The sequence below is a fragment of the Cardiocondyla obscurior genome, linkage group LG14 (assembly GCF_019399895.1).
Source record: "Cardiocondyla obscurior isolate alpha-2009 linkage group LG14, Cobs3.1, whole genome shotgun sequence".
NCBI lineage: Eukaryota > Metazoa > Arthropoda > Insecta > Hymenoptera > Formicidae > Cardiocondyla > Cardiocondyla obscurior.
Genome location: NC_091877.1, coordinates 1,800,674 through 1,813,428, shown reverse-complemented (window position 1 = coordinate 1,813,428; position 12,755 = coordinate 1,800,674). Strand labels below are relative to the sequence as shown.

The following is a 12,755-nucleotide window of genomic DNA, read 5'->3' as shown; positions in this document are numbered from 1 at the left end:
TGTCGTCGCTATCCTCAGGCTGTCATAACATCGCTCTATATCGCTTTATCCCGCTGGGCTTTTTCTCCTTTTTCTAAGCCCGACACAATCGATTTGTATTATCTCTCGCGCTCACCTTTTTATCCTCCCCTCTTTTCTCACTTCGTTAATAAGTTTCTAACCGTCTATCTACTTTCATAACTCCTCCGATATATTCTGCCTCCTATATTAAATCCGCCTCGTGAATTTTCCTTTCTTTCTCTCTTTTTTTCTCCCTCGAGCGCTCTCTTTCTCTCACTCTCCCTCGTTCTTCCTCTCTCATATACGCAACGTTCCGTTATAACGGAGCCTGAAGCAGTTCGGTATACGCGATTAGCTGCCACGAAACCATCGGAAAGTTTTGTCTACCGCAATTTGCGATGACTAATAACCGGTTCCACGCTCGAGTGACGAAAATTGCTTTTACCTTGCGCGACGCTCACCGTCGTCGTAAGGTTCAATCGGTCTGTTGGTCAGTAGGCTCGTCCGCAAACCTACATCCCGCCAAGGATACCCGACGTCCTTTATCGAAGGAATTAAGTCCCCCGGATAATTATCAGCCTCCGATCGATTGAAATTTTGATTCGATATCGACGGTGGTCGCCGGCATTAATTAATAACTGTCAAAGGCCGAATCGCGACTAAAGATCAGCTTATCTTAAAATTAATACCATCGCAACTTTGACGTTATTCCTTGTATTTCCTTCAAAACTCGCCGAGGCGAGCCGTAATTGTTTTCCGGCGAATAAATCACGCGTGGATCGTAAAGCTAGTCGATTTCGGACTCGCCCAGCGTTCCTAAACGGAATTAACATCAAAGTAGATTAAACTCAGTCGCGAAAGGTACGGAACTGAGGTGCACTTTTTATCAGCTCATTTGTATTCAAATAATGTGTCTTATTCTTGTTATTCACGCGAGAAGTTGCGTTATAGCATCCGGCTATTTTTTTTATTTTTTTTTTATTTTTTTTCATCACGAGCACGTATACTTTGCATACGCGCGATGTGCCAGCCAGACGTCAAAAAAGCCTAAGGTCAGTCAACGAATGACTCACGATAATATAAATGATAATAGAAAATAATTTAGCGCTACCAAATATTACCTCCAAAGATTTCGCGATAGAAAAAAAAAAAAAAAAAAAAAAAAAATAAGGTGTTTTGTAAAAATTTCGTTTCAACATCGCCAATAATGGCGCTCAACAATTCCGGATAATAACTAACTAAAAATACATGTACGTTTTAGAATCAAACAATAAAAAAAAGGCCTCGTTCGAAATTGATTTTGAAATAAATTTTACATCAGCGGGCGAAATAAATGAACGCGTGATATTCGTGCGAAATCGCGGGATTACAAATTTTAAATACACAAACGCCGTGAAACGAGGCATGAAACGCGGTTCTCTGAAAGTCAGTGGCCAGCGCAATATTATGTACAGTTATGCAAGAAGCACGTTGCGAGAGTATTTTTGCGATCCCTGTACGTGTGTCGGTATCAAAAGTGTGACTCACTATCGCGATGCAGTCCCGCGTGGCCGCGTATGCAAGCGTGGTAGTGCGACTGCCTCTACCTCTATCCCTCATTGTCCTTGCACGTAATCTTCCGCTAAAAGATACCGATATAAATTGTTTAAGAACATTTAGCGGCGTATGAGTCACGCCGTTCTATACTTTAAAACTTTGCGTAACAATGCCAGCGCGTCTGCTCCCGCGGTCGCTAAGCGAAGATCAGACTGTTTTGCATAAGGCCACTCGCGCAGATGTTTTTAAAATGGGATCTTAAACATGATTTTTATGATGAAATATCGGAAATTTTAGCCGCAATTCGTGAATTACTCAAAGACCACATTATTAAAGGAGTTACATAAAATATTGAAGGCCGTGGAAAAAGCGAAATAGAAGAGAGAGGGAAAGAGAGAGACATGCTAATTTATTACATGAATTTAAATAAAGATTTGTAAATATATAATAAAACTTAAAAACGTCGGAAATATTTAAAACATTTATAAAATAAAAATCTTCCAACCAGAATTCCATTTTTAAAAAAAGACCATTCCTTCTTTTTTTTTTTTCAAGACTAGCACCTTGCGAAATTCCAACTGTACGTATTTAGCCCGCGTGTAAATTTATTGGACAAAAATAAACGCCTTTGAAAGACGCTCTTAATGCACATGTGCAACAAATTTAAGGATGTAGTTATATTGGATTAAGAGAAACTAAAAGTAGTATAAAAACAAGAAATATTTCGCTGTTATTCTCGAGCCTTGACCGATCCCAGCCTGTTTTTGTTTCCGACGTATCTTTATGCTTTTTATCCTCGCGATAAACTCGCTAAAATAAAACCGTGCGCGCGTTGCGGCAATATTTTTTATTGGATAAGAAAATATACGAAATGGATCGATCCCCATCGAATGGACTCATAAAAACCATCGAGCATAAAAGCTCCCCGAAAACCGTTCATCCCCCCAGCGCAGTAGGTTGCGTAATTTTTACGACGCTTACTTGGCCAAGGAGCTTACGCCGTTGGGGGAGGATCGGGTAAATCGATACACAAACTATTCATTCCTTTGTTTGTCGGGCGAGCCGCGGGTGCTTTCATTAGAATTAAGATCAGATGGGGTATCTTGTTTACGCGACGAAGCAACGGGATAAATCGTCTCCCAAAGGCGTCGAGAAACGCTTTGCCCGCCGATTAAACGGTTTTTATTAATAACCCGAAATACGCGCGGGGGAAGAAAATGTAAATTATTAATGGACGTAACTTAAATCCGTTTCTCTCCGGGCAAACAACTCTCGCGATGTAATATTACGATGTAAGCTGAAATAAACGCGTAACGATAGGCGCCGCATTATGCCAGGTCCTATTAATATTAAAGGAAAAAACATTAAGCAAACATGCATTTGTCTGTGCAATCTGAATTATTCAACGGAACACTCGAACGATTTGCATTTTATCGAAACGCGTGATATGGGTCAAGCATATCACTCCATATCGTGTCTTTTATCTCGGGCGTCAATCAGGATATATTTCGCAAATTTTGCATCGCGCGTTATTAAATATATAAATTATGTAGGAGTAGCATCGAGGAGGGTGCAAAAAGCTCGCGAATATCAGTGAATAAAATCGGTAATATATATAGGGGGAGGGAAAAAATATACGGGGGAATGGCCCAGGAAATCCGGGGGTTGACAACGGTAATTGTTCTAATGCTGCCATTTATATAACATATGGCGACACGATAGAATGCTTATTTCGCAGATTAAGAGACTCGCAATTTGGCAACCGCCGGTCGTGGCGCGAAGCGTGCACATGACAGCCCCGCCGCACGTGGCGGGGACACGCGCACGAGGGAAGGCAATGCTGCGGAAGAGAGAGAGCTCTCCCATTTCGGGCTTTTCCGGAAAGAAAGTCAGGGAGAACGGGGCGCCAAGGGTCGCCCGGCAATTTTCGTCGTTGCCGTTGGAAAACGGCGCGGTCGGTTCGTCTCTTTGTTACGGCCGCAATAACGTCACGCTACGCCAAGAGCGCCCGTAGGACTCACGGCCCGGCTATTTACTGGAATCGTAAAAACGCGAACAAAGGTTCGTTAGCGCTGGTCCGCTGTCTCCTTTTACGCGCGTTACGTAAAGGGACGGGGCGGCGCAGAGGGAGGAAGCGGGTGGTATCGCAAGCGAGGGCGACACGGCGAATCCTCGTTTTCTGTACGACGCGAGATTTCCACATTGGAATTAAAAAAAAAAAAAGAAAAAAAAAAGTGGGGAGAACATCCGAATGAATCGACTACCTTGTACCCTCTTTTTTTATTTATCGAGAAGGAGGCAATTACTACATCGATAAACCTCGTAATGAACGTACCGCTTTGTTTCCTGTCATTTCGCGTGAAGAAAAAAAAAAAAACAAGCGGCATTGATAATCAGATCGATCAGTCGGATCGAACATTAAACTCGCGCATTTTTTCAAAGAAAAATTAATTTACTTAAGATAAGGAGATAACGGTGTATAGACTCGATTAAATGATTTAATTCGGATAATTCACAGGAATAGAATTACAGAAAAAAAAAAGAAAAAAAAAAGAAAAATCAATATAGATGAATCATTTTGTACACGGTGCCTCATATGTTTTACTTTGTGCGTTATCACGGCAATAATCATTTTTTATAGCTCGGGAAATCAAGCCGCACGCGTTCGCACGGCGGTCTTTATTTCTCCGCTAATAACGAGCCCTATTCTCGTTTCCATTTTGAGACAATGGATGCTTATTTTGTGGGCTGTCACGTTCGCGAAAGAAAGGAAGAGGCTATAAACTCGAAAGAAATACAAAACGATTACAGCATATCCATAAAAATGCAGTAAAACGCTCGTGAAAGCGTAAAATTGCCAAAATCGACGACTCCCCTTCAAACCCGTTAAACGTGTTGAATAAAGAATATATATGTGTATATAAAAAAAAAAAGAATGGAAAGCCGAACTGGTGCATTGTTTGCAATGACGTAAAACGCAATCGCAAGCTCGTTACATCAATTTTACGCCGCGATGCACGGTTAGCTGCAGGTGCAACGATCTGACACATATTACCGGCGTGATTCACCCGTGACTAATACAAAAGGAAGAAATGACAAGTCTGTCGAACGGAGGAGGACAATAGCATCACGCCGGTTATTTACGTCCGATTTTTATGACTAATATTTTACGATAAAGCAACGCGTGCCTTATCAAGCTGAAAGCGTCGAACTTATTGATTTTCTTTTTTCTTTTTTTTTTTTTCACGCTATTTTATGGATTTTTGGAACGCAAAGGGATACCGTCGAGATCTGGAGGGAAACGCTGTGCGAACTGGCGTGAATTAAATGAGGATCTAGTCGTCACGTCGCGGAACGAAGTCTGCAGTGTCAGTTATGCCCGTTACTGCCAGTCAAAGTGCTAAATGATGGATTCTCCTTGGTTGCGCGAGACGCGAGGCATTGTTCGGAGAAAGTGTAACATCGCGTGCCACTCCGCACTGAAGATCCCGCGGCCTTCCGCTCTCTTACACCAAGGGGGCGTAGCTCAGATGGTAGAGCGCTCGCTTAGCATGCGAGAGGTACCGGGATCGATACCCGGCGCCTCCACAATTCTTTTTGCGGACTGAATGAGTGAAGAACCACGGCGGTATAAAATTTTGACGTATAAAAAGGCAAACGTTTTTTTTTTTTTCTTTTTACGATTTAATTTTGCATTTAAAACGTTTTCGAAGACGGTAATCTGATCACTCGCAAATGGCACAGTTCGAATTTCCTGCTGCGAGGCCGAGGAGAGAGAAAAAGAGAGAGAGAGAGCGAGATAGAGATAGAGAGAGAGAGATACGGCGGAGGTACCGTACCGCAGAGATCCAGTAACGGTACAATGTAATTCCATGATTGCGGGCATCGCCGACCACGCTGCAGGTAGGTACGCGATCCACGGATGCGCGATTTTCCCTCGGGCGAACGTTTACAACAATGCACAAGCCGGCCCGATAAAACGGCAGATATTCGTGTCAACTCGATACGCTGGGCTGCTGATTGTTTTCACTCGCGCGCCTCGCGAGAACGGCATCTCCTGCGCCGCGAGCGTACGCAGCGCATTATCGCTGTATCTCTATTGACGGCAGAAGTCGCGCGGCTGGGCGTAAAAAGAAAAAAGAAAAAATAGACGTGCCCCTCGCCCGCGCATTCACGGCAAAACGGAAAGCGTTATCGCACCTCGATATTCCGCTCGATCATCATCGTGCGCGATATCCCCTTATCGCACTTTTAAAATTATCATAATTGTCATTTGTGGCGATTTTCGAAAAATTGTCCGTCCAAAAATAACCGTTCCTCAAATTACCTGCGCAAGAAAAAAAAAAAAAAAAAATTAGAGACTTGAAAAGGCGCAAGATAAGATTGAAAAAAATAAAAAAAAAAAAAGGAAATGAAGAAACACTCGAGCGAATGTATTTCTGGCACACTTGCACGGGCTCCGAAATTACAATTGAATTTCGGAATGTGACGAGAAAGATGACGCGGCGATATAAATTGCCGTTAAACGTGACATTTAGTTTTACAGCTCTTTTTATCGGGGGACACGAAGCATACGTGACGGCGGTCACCGTGTCATTGCATAATGTTACCAGAATTGCAAGCAGGGCTTTGTCACGGTGTTTACGAGCGCCGGTGGGTAATTCCGTCGGGAGTCCTCAGAGAGATAGAGAGAGAGAGAGAGAGAAAGAGAGAAAAAACCTGAGAGATTTGCGATTGTCCCGATCGCATCGGCGTCTCAATACGTTCCACGATCGGAGATAAATTTTTCAGCGTGGGGCCGTGGCTCTTAAATAACCCCGCTTGCATAACGTGACGGCGCGCCGCGCGAGCTAGGGAGTATCTATAATCCGTTTACGCACGTATCGCCTCCCGACGGTTTAATTACTGCACTTCGGCTGCGATAATGAACCGCAGCATTGTTGTAACACCTGATAATATAATTTGCAGACGAGCGCGAAAACGGTGGCAGCCAGGCTGCGCGCGCGCGGCGTTACTTGGGAATGCAACTGTGCAAACTTCTCCGCGCGAATCTACGATCGTTCACTTTATGCACGCGTTTTCCCTGCCGCCGTAAACTACCCAACGAGTTCAATATTTTAATATAAACGTTCGCGTTTCGAAGGAACGTAATTTTCTGGGAATTCAGTTCACTCTATTTACTCTGCTTTCGTATTAATTATAATTAAGACCATTTGCGAGATATTTTTTTGTGAAAAAAAAAAAGAAAAGAAAAGAAGTTGTCGTTATTGAGCAGCATATTTATTACGAAATTCTCTGCACGGAGGATTTATTGTTGCATCAAGCTCTGAAAAACACGTTGATAACGCCGTAACGATCCAAACAGTCAAATATGCGTTACGCAGCGAAAAAAAAGAAATAATCGCTCTGAAATTATGTGGAAAACACGATAAGAGGCATGTCGGCCTCGTGGGCGAGGCGCGGATGATGCAAACCGGACGAAGCGCGGCGGCGCTCGAAAAACAGGATATATCGCGGCATGATGTCACGACTTTCGATATCCGCGAAATACGATGTTAGTCCAAAATCGCAAATACGTCGCGGAGATATTTTTGTAATCCCACGGGAAAAATAAAGCAATTACGAAAAGAATGAGATAACACGATCCTAACAGACGTAACTAATAAAAAAAAAAAAAAAAGTTTAGCAATAAACGCGGCTGTTTAATTCTCACGTTATTGCCGCACGGCGAGCAAACAAGCCCCAGCACAGCGTTCGAGCGTGCAGGCTCCGTTATCAGCTGTACTGATATATCGATTGCGCTTCTTTTTCTTGAGGAACCCGCAAGCGTTGCGTAATTTTCGTAATTACCTGCGAGGAGTCACGTTTTTCATATAACACGCTTAACGTGGAATCGCCGCGGGAATCGGACGGCCGGGAATCGCGGGACGTTCCGCGGAGGGATGAGAAAAAGGAGGATATATACCGTCGCCGCACCTTGCAACTCGATTAACAAACGCCCCGGAGTTATCTGCACGTCGCTTCGAGGTTTCCACTCGCGCAATTCGGCGCAAACAAGCGCCTTGCGAGTCCGTAAACAGACCCCGAGAGAGAAAGAGAGTACCGGGAGCAAAAGAGGGTGAGTGAGACGGAATGAGGTACTGAACGGCACAACAGGAGGCGAAGGGAACAGAAGGGGGGAGGGAGGGAGGAGGTAAAAGTTGGCGGAGGAGTTTGCGTTGTCAAGTTTTCCGGGCTTTATTTTCCGCGCTCCGCCGGCGAAACTCCGAGGAATTTCACTCGTACCATTTTCTTCCGACAATGCCGCCCTTGCCGCTTGCGCAAAAGGCTGGTTAACGAGAAAACTTGCGTTCTCTCCCCCGGGGGAAGAAAGGTGCGGCGGAAGGCTCGCCGGTGAAATCCGACGACGAGCACTCTGTTGTTCGTGCATCGTAGTTGTACCAGGCTGCCTGAATTATCAAACGTTGTAAGTTATCTGTATGCGTGCGCGCACCTAAATTATATGTAAATATTTGCGTGAATACGTCAGATAATTTTTTTTTTTTTTTGCCGAAAGGATGTCGAGATTAAAACGCGAGCCGCCGGATGACAAAGTCCCGGAGCGTGATTGCGGAAAAAAAAAAAAAATAAAAAAAAAAGGAAAAGAAATCTCGTTCGAATTCGTCCGCGGAGACGAAGAAAAACGGAGTAACCCTTGGCGGTGTCGCCGTTGCTTCGACGTTGCGACAACGAGACGCTGCGCGTCGCATCCTAATCGTCGTATTTCTTTCCCCTCGTATATGCGTGCACACTTTCGCTTCCGGAGCGAGCACGCGGGGCATCACATTGGCGGATCAATGGCGGGCGGCTCGTAACAGCGGAGCCTCCGACTTTTATGCGCCGATAAATTAAGGGAAACTCGCTCGGAGAAGAACGCGCGAGAGCGCACGAGGGGGAGAAAAGTCGGATACGCGTCTCCGTGTGTCTTTTCCGTGGAAGCGTGAAGAACGGCGGGGTGACGAGAACGTCAGCGGTTGGATGTCGGGTCGTAAAACCGGAGCTGTATCAACAATGTATTTTTCTTTTCCCCCTCGCAAAACGGGGGCCGCCGCGCCCGGCCGGCTCCCCTCGGCCGGCGCGATCAATGATCTATCGCGATCGCACAGCCGCGCGCGGACGAATTTTATATCGCGATAAATTAGTCGGATTGCGTGGAGCCTGGGGTATCCGCACGAAATTAAATCGGGCCTCGTACTATATTCCGTTGAGCTATAAAACCTACGGACGAATGCCTCCAGGGATTTATATGTATACAGCTTAGATATACGTGAGTTTTATAGGCTGTATCTAGCCGGCGTGCAGGAGAGGGCCTGTCGCGCTAAATTATAAATTCGGTCAAACAATGACGGCAATAAAGCCGCCGAGAAATTATATCGTCCCCGGATCGGCGTGAGAAATTTATTTCCGCTCCTAATTGCGCGCGACACACGTCGGAGATTTGTCAGACGTTTCCTCGGATCAGATAAAAAGTTCGAGACGTAATGAAGAGTCTCGTGAAAAGGAGACGTTAATTTTAAATATCGACCAAGGTGACGTTACCCGACCGGGGTAATCCCTACAGCTGTAAAACGGCGTGCGTTAAAGTGACATATGACTCGCACTCGAGTAATCTTTCGTAATCGCATGGACCATAAAATCGATCCTAGGAAAAACTCCACAACTATACGGAACCATCTCGGTGTAACGATAAACTCCGCGCGGTATTATCCACTCAAGAAATCATCGTGAGACTCGGGGGCAACGGGGACACAGATTTATTTCCCTGGCAGATTAGTACCTGCGCCGCGACAGACAGAGAGAAGAAAAGGGAATCGAGGGGGACCGGTTGGGTGAAATCTCGGGAGCGTCCCTTCGCCGGTAACGAAGGACGAAGTCAAGCACCTTCGAGCAGGGGGCGAGGGACGGGGAAGACGTTGATGGTCGCTCATGTGTCAACGGTGTAATAAGGGTCTCCCGAAAACGGCGGGGGAAAACGGGGACACGTTCGAAATTGCGTGACTCGCGTTGGTAATAACCACCCCGGTAGCCAAACCTCGAAAAGGAATTTAATCGGCCCGCTTGCGTTTACGGCGCGTAAAAACCGGCCGGTAGCCGGTACGGGTCCGCGTTACGCTTCCGAATGTAAACAGGAGCACGTAGCACTTCCAGGCCGAGGAGAAACGCGTGATAAATAAGTTTCATTGTTCCGTCAGGCCCTCCGATTATCCTCGCTACGCATGAGTCGCATGAGTAATACGTTCCCGCTTTATGTCCGACTCTGACGGTACCTTCACGCGGGATTTAGAACAAATTTAGCACCATGCGGCAATTTCAGAGTCATTCGAGAGGATATTTTTTTTAGAGCGGGAAAGATTAAAAAAAAAAAAGAAAAAAAAAAAGAAAAAGAAAAAGAAAAAGATTTCTATATCGAATTGCCGGTTAATTCCGAGCTACCTGCTTCCTTTGTTTGCAAGATATTTCCTGGCAAATATCTCCTCCGTTCCTCGCCGACAGAAGGTAGATGAGACGTTATTCTGGGATTATTGTTCTCTGATGTTGATCCGATTTCATTTTTATCTTTGATGCGATTTATAAATCAACGGTGGCCGGAGACAAACAACAACATCTATGGCAGAATCATGTTATCGCGAATTTATTCTTTCTCCTCCGAAGAAAGTAATACGTTTCTGAATTTTTAAACCTCGCACTAAACAGCACCGGGGATAGAGCAGCATAAACAGCTAGCTGCCTACATCGCGGAAATATCCCTCTCCCCTTCGTATCAATCCGGACCGAGAAAAATCCGACATCATGCTCGAGAGCACTTCCATCCCCGATGTTGAATTGAACGAATGAACGTCAACTCGAATACGCGACGTGCGGCGTAAAAGCCGCGTGATTTCCACCTCTAACGCAAGTTGAGCTGCAAGAGAAGAGAGAAGAGAAGGGCGAAAAAAGAGAAAGAGAGAGAGAGAGAAAAAATAAATTCAATGTCCAATACGACTGGCAAGCAGCTACCCTTCGTTTCCGCTCCTTTGTGCGCGGCAGAGATCGCGTTAGGCATGGTAGAGCGCGACTCCTTGTAGGAAAAACATAAAGGACGCTCGCCAAGCTCCGTAGGGCGCGGCCTAAGTCGTGACTGGCACATGCGGTATGCCGGGAGGGTGGCGTGCAAGGAAAATCAAGAGAATCAAAGGGGGAAAATTGTTTACGGATGAATAAGGCGTCCCGCCGGAGTCTCGCTGCATCGCGATAACGTCGCCGGTGCGGGAGCCCTAAGAATGCGGCGAGCGGCTGCATTGGCGCACGTCGCCCGAGCAGTTCCGCGTAAGGTTAACAGTATTTGAAGTATCTAGACAATAATCCGTAATGAAGCGAACGGGAGGGCTGCGACGAATGCGAATAATTTCGCACGGCGCGCTCGAAGAACGCGGCCGTCCGCGTGCATTTCCGGCATTTTCGGTCTCGAATCGAGCTCGTTCTCGAGTCGCTCAACCGACCCCCATCACCGTTTTCCTCCGGCAAGCCCTCTAATTATCCAAACGACTACGATTAAGGACAGTTAACCACAGACACGCCTGGCCTTTCCATTCCCTTTGCCCGTATCTCTCGTCGAGGCCACGAGGGAATATTGTTCTAACGACGAGCGATCCAACGTTACGTTTCTAGCTTCTTCATCGGAGCCTATAATTTATTTCTCTCAAAATTTGATCGAAATTTCAGTCCTCTGTAATACTCGATTTTGGCGCCTCGTAATTAAATCTTGAATTAAAATCCTTTCAGAAGCAAATGAAGAACTGAGTTATCACTCGTTATTCATTCGCACTTCCGAAACTCAATTTATGGTCTTCTGAATTCCACGCCGCGTAAAAGCGATCGCTATTATGGAATTTCAGGAAAAACATTTCCAATTTCGAGGAGACTGGCCGGCAATGCGCCCCGAGCGCCGTCACGAAGCAGCCGGAGTCAACACGGCGATGTTTGCGCGCTACAAAATTTCGGGCTCCGCTAATTATCAAATATCAAGGTCTCGTTGAGCAATATCCGATTCGCAGAAGAGAGAGAAGGAGAAACGGAAGCGGTGGCGCGGCGAGGAGCGCGGAATCATTGTCGAAGATCGGTAAACAGGCGCGATTTATCGGTAAAGTCTGATGCAACGCGGAAGTGTGTTTCATCAGCCGCGCAAATGGAGCGCGCACCGATAGATTACACGATAATTGTCGCGGATTTTTCCAACCAAGAGCCAGATAACGTTCCGGCGATCTCGAGACCTCCTGTAAAAGTCCCTTTATTCTCACGGTGACTCAGTCGTGTATCGATGATGGAAAACGGCGAATTGAAGATTTCTGCGCGATAAACTTGCGCGATAAGCTCGGGTCTTCGGACCCTCCCGCCGTATGTGAGCGCGCGATATAGGGTATGCAAATTCGGAAAGACGATACTTTGGCAGGAGGAGTCATTCCGCCGAGCGATCTGATTTGCCTTTGTGTTACTTTTTTTTTTTTTTTCCGTCGGAACGCTTTAACATCTAAATGTGAAAGGATATATCAAAGCGTGAATCAACTAAGTAATATTTCTCCCGAGAAGCGGGGAACAAGATAAATGTGTTGATAGGCCAGTTAAAAAAAAAATGTACGTTACGGTGTAGCGAAAGAAAACGCTTCGAGTCTAACGTGCTTTTACAAAGAGTACCCCCTTCTTTTCTAATGGAACGCATGTGAAAGAAACTCGATACTCGGGAGAACGCCGATCTATTCAAAAACTCCTATTGACAGTACATAAACCAGACTCGATTACATTTCTGCCGTGACGTAGAATTTAATAAAGCCGCCGTACGGCGGGTGAAAAATTTTTAACCGAATGTTTTTCTCGTCCAATTAAAAACGTTCAGGCTAACGAGTCGATGGGAATGAAATACACATTTTCTTCGCCGGATCCGCCACGCGCTTGCAAGAAAACGATATTCAACCGGGCAGAAACTTTATAAAATGGTAAAAATATAAAACTCGATCTTAAGCTGAAATAGTGATCCGCCAGGTTCTGTGGAAAATTGTAATCATTAGACGGTTTTTGTGTCCCCGCCTCTCGCTAACTTGCTCGCGTCCGTTTTCTTCCTTCACCTCCCCCCTCCCCCTCCCCCCTCCTACCGCCTCCGTCTTTCAAGCAGTTTCTTTCAAAATCCTATGTGGGGTTCTTTGTAC

General features: G+C 45.6%; 1 protein-coding gene and 1 non-coding gene across 5 annotated transcripts in view; one reads left to right on the top strand and one right to left on the bottom strand.

The window, feature by feature from the left end:
• Sesn (Sestrin) overlaps positions 1–12,755 on the bottom strand; it is a 149,421-nt gene that overhangs the window by 41,413 nt on the left and 95,253 nt on the right. The window lies entirely within an intron of this gene.
• On the top strand, positions 5,052–5,124 carry Trnaa-agc (transfer RNA alanine (anticodon AGC)). The gene has a single exon. It is a non-coding gene; the product is annotated as a tRNA-Ala (tRNA).